Source organism: Dendrobates tinctorius, unplaced genomic scaffold, assembly GCF_039654945.1.
Source record: "Dendrobates tinctorius isolate UK_male_01 unplaced genomic scaffold, ASM3965494v1 ptg000151l, whole genome shotgun sequence".
Classification (NCBI taxonomy): Eukaryota; Metazoa; Chordata; class Amphibia; order Anura; family Dendrobatidae; genus Dendrobates; species Dendrobates tinctorius.
In genome coordinates, this window is record NW_027361818.1 from 12,347,384 (window position 1) to 12,353,456 (window position 6,073).

The following is a 6,073-nucleotide window of genomic DNA, read 5'->3' on the forward strand; positions in this document are numbered from 1 at the left end:
TGTGGATGGCAGTCTCTCCTGCTGTCACCTCATTCAAAATACAGTAGGCCTCTGCCTACACCCTCCTATTTCCTGGGCTTCAACACAGCCAGTTGTAGTTCGGAAGTGCCGTCCACACGGAAAGAGATACTTGCTCCCGTGTCTCAGTGGGGTTCAGTTAAGTCAGCTGATCCCCTGCTGTGTGGATGGCAGTCTCTCCTGCTGTAAACTCATTCAAAATACAGTAGGCCTCTGCCTACACCCTCCTATTTCCTGGGCTTCAACACAGCCAGTTGTAGTTCGGAAGTGCCGTCCACACGGAAAGAGATACTTGCTCCCGTGTCTCAGTGGGGTTCAGTAACGTCAGCTGATCCCCTGCTGTGTGGATGGCAGTCTCTCCTGCTGTCACCTCATTCAAAATACAGTAGGCCTCTGCCTACACCCTCCTATTTCCTGGGCTTCAACACAGCCAGTTGTAGTTCGGAAGTGCCGTCCACACGGAAAGAGATACTTGCTCCCGTGTCTCAGTGGGGTTCAGTAATGTCAGCTGATCCCCTGCTGTGTGGATGGCAAAGTCTCCTGCTGCCTACACAGTCGTACCACTACTGATTTTTAACCGTGCTCCAATTAGGCCTGTGGCTCCACTGTCTCTCGTATTTCCCCTGTCCTCCAACCCTGCCAGTTACAGCTCCGAAGTGGCGTCTGCACAATCCACACTTGTTCCTGTGTTACAGGTGTTCAGTCCGGTCAGTTAATCCCCTGATGTGTGTCCGGCAATGTCGCCTGCTCTGTCCACATTCCCATTATGGGAATGTGGACAGAGCAGGCGACATTGCCGGACACACATCAGGGGATTAACTGACCGGACTGAACACCTGTAACACAGGAACAAGTGTGGATTGTGCAGACGCCACTTCGGAGCTGTAACTGGCGGGGTTGGAGGACAGGGGAAATACGAAAATCAGTGAAGCCACAGGCCTAAGTGGAGCTTGGTTCAAATTAGTAGTCTACAACCGATCTTAAAATTTCTTCAATGCAGCCTAAGCCTGCTCCGTGCTTGTCCCTGGGCTTCAACACAGCCAGTTGTTGCTCGGAAGTGCCGTCTTCACAGAGTAAAACACTAGCTCCTGTGTTTGTGGGGTTCAGTAATGTCAGCTGTTCCCCTGCTGTTTTGATGGCAATCTGTCCTGCTGCCTCCCAATTGACAGCACATCAGGCCTCAGCCTGCTAAGTGCTTGTCCTGGGCTCCAACATCGCCAGTTGCTGCTCATAACTGACTTTGGCACGGGTACTCCCTCCTGCCCAGCTTGGTTCCAGCCCTGCCTGCTGTTTCCGGGAAGTGTCAATGTCAGTTTGCCACCCCAAGTTGCCATGTCGTGTTGCGGTTGGGTTAGCCGAGGCTAGGGTGCCAGCAGTTTAGGTGCTTCCTATGTGGACTGCGGGTTCTGGTAAGAAAGGTTTGTTCCATAGTGCCAGTAGGACAAGCACCCCCTGTAGGACTGTGTGATTCGGTAACTGCGGCCAGCTTGCGGCATGCCAACTTTGCTTTTCAGGGGTAACTTCTGATACCCCTCCGGGTTCCAGCACCGTCAGCTGGTTCTCATCAGAGCCTTTGGCCTAGGTGCCTCCATCTCGGTATCCGAGTTCCGGCAACGTCTGCTGGTCCTTGGTAGTGCTTTGTAGCACAGGTACCTCCTGCTTAGTAACCGGGTTCCAGCACCGTCAGCTGGTCCTCGGTTGTGCCATTGGCTCTTATTCCTTCTGCTGCCCCTCCGGGTGCCAGCACTGTCAGCTGGTCCTCGCTATTTCCATTTGCTCTTGCAGCTTATGCTACCCCTCCGGGTTCCAGCACCGTCAGCTGGTTCTCGGCAGAGCCTTTGGCCTAGGTGCCTCCATCTCGGTATCCGAGTTCCGGCAACGTCTGCTGGTCCTTGGTAGTGCTTTGTAGCACAGGTACCTCCTGCTTAGTAACCGGGTTCCAGCACCGTCAGCTGGTCCTCGGTTGTGCCATTGGCTCTTATTCCTTCTGCTGCCCCTCCGGGTGCCAGCACTGTCAGCTGGTCCTCGCTATTTCCATTTGCTCTTGCAGCTTATGCTACCCCTCCGGGTTCCAGCACCGTCAGCTGGTTCTCGTCAGAGCCTTTGGCCTAGGTGCCTCCATCTCGGTATCCGAGTTCCGGCAACGTCTGCTGGTCCTTGGTAGTGCTTTGTAGCACAGGTACCTCCTGCTTAGTAACCGGGTTCCAGCACCGTCAGCTGGTCCTCGGTTGTGCCATTGGCTCTTATTCCTTCTGCTGCCCCTCCGGGTGCCAGCACTGTCAGCTGGTCCTCGCTATTTCCATTTGCTCTTGCAGCTTATGCTACCCCTCCGGGTTCCAGCACCGTCAGCTGGTTCTCGTCAGAGCCTTTGGCCTAGGTGCCTCCATCTCGGTATCCGAGTTCCGGCAACGTCTGCTGGTCCTTGGTAGTGCTTTGTAGCACAGGTACCTCCTGCTTAGTAACCGGGTTCCAGCACCGTCAGCTGGTCCTCGGTTGTGCCATTGGCTCTTATTCCTTCTGCTGCCCCTCCGGGTGCCAGCACTGTCAGCTGGTCCTCGCTATTTCCATTTGCTCTTGCAGCTTATGCTACCCCTCCGGGTTCCAGCACCGTCAGCTGGTTCTCGTCAGAGCCTTTGGCCTAGGTGCCTCCATCTCGGTATCCGAGTTCCGGCAACGTCTGCTGGTCCTTGGTAGTGCTTTGTAGCACAGGTACCTCCTGCTTAGTAACCGGGTTCCAGCACCGTCAGCTGGTCCTCGGTAGTGCCATTGGCTCTTGTTCCTTCTGCTGCCCCTCCGGGTGCCAGTACCGTCAGCTGGTTCAAGAGGACAAAGAACAGGAAGACAACCACCAAGATGCAGAACAACAAGAGAGAGAAGACAAAGAAGCATAAAAAAAACAAAGCAGAAGAAAATTAAGCATAAGACTAATACTCTGAGCAAATGATATTATCTTATTTATAAGCAGAAGAAGACTAAGCATTGTATGGGGGTGAGTCCGTTCCTCCTCGTGGTGCCCCTGGAAAAGGCCTGCTGCTGCAGGCCAAACTGAACGCGGACAAATCCTGTTGTAAATCTTTTGTGACAGGCAGAACGGAAGGTGTAAACTTCTAACTTTTCTAGATAACAACTACAGGAATGCCTGACACAAACAAGAATATGATGAAGAAGAATAGGAAGAAGATGAAGAAGCTGAATATGTAGAATAATAATTGTTGAATAAGAAGAATATGAAGAATGTAAGAAAAGGAAGAAGAAGAAGAAGAAGAAGAAGAAGAAGAAGAAGAATGTAAAAAAAGGAAGTAGAAGAAGAAGAAGAAGAATGTAAAAAAAGGAATAAGAAGAAGAATGTAAAAAAAGGAAGTAGAAGAAGAAGAAGAAGAATGTAAAAAAAGGAAGTAGAAGAAGAAGAAAAAGAATGTAAAAAAAGGAAGTAGAAGAAGAAGAAGAAGAATGTAAAAAAAGGAAGTAGAAGAAGAAGACATACATGTCTGGCAAAATATAAATGAGGCTAACATAGTCAATATCTTTGTAACTCCTAACATCTTTAAAAAAAAAGTTTAATTCCTGCTATTCCATTTGATTGGGCTAAACCTCTATGGCTTTAATGTCTCCTCCACCTCCCACAATACATTCTACATTATTCTTAGTTGTTTTTCTTCATGTTGAATTAACCTACAAGGAAAGAAAGGGTTTTTTTTAATTCCGATATTTTGGCCCCATTGACTTGCATTGGTTCCCGGTATCGGAATCGGCGATACCGATACTTTTTTTAAAGATCGGCCGATCCATTCCGATCCGATATTTTCAAGTATCGGCTGGTATCGCTCAACTCTAGTAATGAGGGACAATTTTGCACTATACTTTATGTCACCTCAAGGCAGAGTACACTGGCAGGATGACAGAGTGTGAAAGATTTGTGCCCTAACCAAACTTGTGTACCTTCTGTACCAACAGTATATACCTTTGCCAACCAAAGTTGGCTATCTTGTCATGGTCTCTATTTTTACCTTTAGGCCACAGGTGTGTACCTGGTTGTGTTTTATGCAAAGTATTTCACCTTTTAACAAAAGTTGTGTACATTGTTAGGAAATCACCAACAATAAACACAACTTTTCAGGTGAAATACTTTGCTTCAAACACAACCAGGAACACAACTGTGGCAAAAAGCTAAAATTTACCCACAGTTATATACCTGGTTTTGAGAACCTTTTTACCTTTTGAAATACCCTGTATTTAACCTTTTTTTTTAAACATATTTCGCCACAGAAAGAAATGACAGACAACCAGTGTAAACAATAATTTAACTTTTATTTAAAATATTTTTTTTTTGTAAACTGTTTTTAAAGTTAAAAAAACTTTTTTAATAAAGGTTTGAAACCAACCAAATGGGCATTTTTATTACAAAAAAAACATTATAACTCGGTGTAGTGTGGGGTGGAAATACTGCTGGAGGGGCTGCGGGACACTTCGACAATGGGAGTGTGGAGAGAGGATTGGGATCGTGGTGGGGAAGGAACAGTTAGAGGTGATGGTGTGGAAAAAGCTACAGAATGGGTGGACATGTGGGAGGCAGAAGAGGTGGTGGGCGGTGGAGTGGAGGGTTGGGCAGGGACTGTAGGAGCAGATGATGTTGATGGAAAGTTGTATGGGGAAGGAGTTTGGTACGGGGAAGGAGTTTGGTACGGGGAAGGAGTTTGGTATGGGGCAGGTTGCTGGAAGTGGGGAGATGTCTGGTACTGGGGAGGTTGCTGGTACTGGTGAGGTTGCTGGTATGTAATAGGAGGGGGAGGATGGAAAGTGGCTGGAGGGGGTGCAGATGTAATAGGAGGGGGAGGATGGAAAGTGGCTGGAGGGGGTGCAGGTGGAGGAACTACAGTGGTGGGAGGTGGAGGTTGGGAGGTAACCTGCTGTAGAGCACCGTGGCACGAATGCATTACATGCATCTGCTGGGTAGGAGATAGTGTTGCCATGCGCTCCACAACAGACCTGAAAAAGGTGTGGTTTGGCGAAGATCTTGCTTCTGAATGCATGGTTTGCAGAAGTGTCTTCACCTCCAGAATGCTGGAGTTGATCTACTGAAAGCCAGCGGAGATTTGCTCTGACAAGACTTTTAGACAGTTCTGGAAAGATGCATTCAGATGCAAGAACTCTGGAGCATAACTCTTTTCCTGACCCCTCTGCCGCTGCCGCCCAGTACCCGCAGGTGTACTAGAGGTGGCAGGGGCAGAAGGGTGGGGTAAAGGGAAAGCGATCTCCTCACCAGCAGCTTCATGTAATGTAGGCGGCCACGATGCTCCTGTGCTGGTGGATGGGACAGATGGGTCGAATGTGTGGGAAGGCTGGGAAGGTGCAGATGTACCAGGGCGGTCGAAGTGTCCCTCGGTGCCGGTCTCCTCAGGGATCGCCTCAGAAGGGTCCAATTGTGCAGGCTCCCGAGTGCTGCTCACCGTGCTGTGGAATAAAGAGAAAAAAAAACAATTAAAATAGTGACATTGTATGGCCCTGGCTGAAAAAAAAAAGTTACATCTAAACATTTTTTTGTCACATGTGGTGTGTAATATTTACCTTCTAGTGACCATTGTTTCCCGGAGGAACGACAGGGCTCGTGCGTACTTGTACTTGCTCCTGCGTCCTCCAGATCCACTCGGGGCCCGCATCTCTTTATTGAACTCCTTCTTGAAACGATCCCTCACAGACCGCCACCGCTTCACAATTCTCTCCCCTGAAACGAGAAAGGACAAAGTGGTTAGTATACAACATCAGTGTTTCCCAAACTCCAGTCCTCATGGTCCCCAGGGGTCATGTTTTCAGGATTTCCAAAGTAAATAGAAATCCTGAACACATGATCCGTGGGGACCACGAGGATTGGAGTTCGGGAAACACTGGTTTAAATCAAGCAACCGGTACTGTATATACTTACGCTCTTTAATCTGGGCCCGAGCTTCGAGGTCCTCCCAGCGGTCCACAAGGAGCGAACAGATTTCCTCCCAGAGTCGTCGGGTAACGATAAGGTCAGCATGGCGGCAGTCAGCCATATTCCAGAGCGGCTCCCTTT